Source organism: Condylura cristata, unplaced genomic scaffold (genome assembly GCF_000260355.1).
Source record: "Condylura cristata isolate star-nosed mole 26May11 unplaced genomic scaffold, ConCri1.0 scaffold00011, whole genome shotgun sequence".
Lineage (NCBI taxonomy): Eukaryota > Metazoa > Chordata > Mammalia > Eulipotyphla > Talpidae > Condylura > Condylura cristata.
The window spans coordinates 2324659-2326050 of NW_004567112.1; the positions used below are offsets into that span (position 1 = coordinate 2324659).

At 47.6% G+C, this 1392-nt stretch overlaps 1 protein-coding gene across 1 annotated transcript in view; it reads left to right on the plus strand.

Annotated features, from left to right (window-relative positions):
* Positions 1-1392, plus strand: part of LOC105853497 — a 97229-nt gene that overhangs the window by 57508 nt on the left and 38329 nt on the right. The window lies entirely within an intron of this gene.

A 1392-nucleotide genomic window follows, 5' to 3' on the forward strand; every position in this document is an offset into this window, starting at 1 on the left:
TTGTGTTTCTTTTTCTGTGAACTGTTCGCATCGTGTGCCTGTCTTTTGATTGAGTTCGGGGAGGGTTCCTTACTAATTTCTAGGCGCTCTTTATATATTTGGAAGGTTAGTCCTCCTATGATATGACTAGTTTACCTGTTCAGTTTGGTTCCTTTGCCATAAAGAAGCTTTCACTACTACTGTGCAGTCAAATGTACACCAAGGAGGAGGCGGGAGGGCCTCCGGAGCAGGGCCCTGGGGTCGACAGGACCAGTAGAAGGTCTCCAGGTGGAGGCCAGAAGAAAGCCTCATTAAAAAGGCACAAGTTGCATAATAAGAAAATGGTGATTCGTGTTTGGTTCAAAACACACAGGTCGCAGGACACTTGCTGTACAATTCCGAGTGGTCAAGACCGTTGTAAAATGTCTCAATAGTTGAAAATTTAAAAGCCAGGGGTATGAAGGGAAACGTGAGCAGGTGGCGATGAGAGAGGGCCCTGAACCGCACGCCAAGGATTTAGGTTTGCTTCTGTGGACAGGAAGGGGTAGGCTGTGACTCAGAAATGGCAGCTGTCTATAAAATACGCGCTTTTATGCAACTTAAAGCACCGCATTCACTTTTTTAAATATCAAGATACCACTCGGGACCTTGAAGGATCCTGGTCAGAACCCCCAATTTCCAGCTTGGGACCTGGGTGGGGAATGAGCATCGAGCAGAAGGATTGGGGAGTGGAGGCCCTGGAAGAGCTTCCCCTCAGTGGGACCAAGACGGAAGAGTTGATCAAAATATCCAGCTCAAGCAGGGAGTCAGGGAAAATATTAGAAAACCTTAAATTTATATTTAAATGAAGCAAACACACTTGTATGTATCTGGCCATATCGGTGGGAGACATTTTGAGTGTGAAGCTTATGGCGGCTACACCGCTAACATGTTGGCACCTGCTTTTATTTTTTAGCTTCTTTACATAAAAATAGAATGTAACACAGTTGTGCATAACCTTGTAGATTAGCTGGCTTTTAAATTTTCAATTATTGAGACATTTTACAACGGTCTTGACCACTCGGAATTGTACAGCAAGTGTCCTGCGACCTGCGTACTTTGAGACTTTCCGGTGCATGCAGCCCACATTTTATGGCGCAATCCCTTTGCTTGGCCTCCTGTCTTATCGGCTGCTCCAGTATTGAGTTAAATCACCTGGCTACAGTGACCAGTCCCGCGGACATAAACGGGCTTGGGAACGCACAGTAGGTGCTGGGAGATCACACCCCCAGCGAGTCGGGGAAAGGCACAGATGTCGTGGATGAGCAAGAGCTAGACCAGCAGCCGACGCCACCCAGAACTTGTCAGAAATGCAAATTCCACAGCCCTCCCAGACCTGCGCCTCAGACAGAGCTGGGGCCCAGCCTGTCCCAA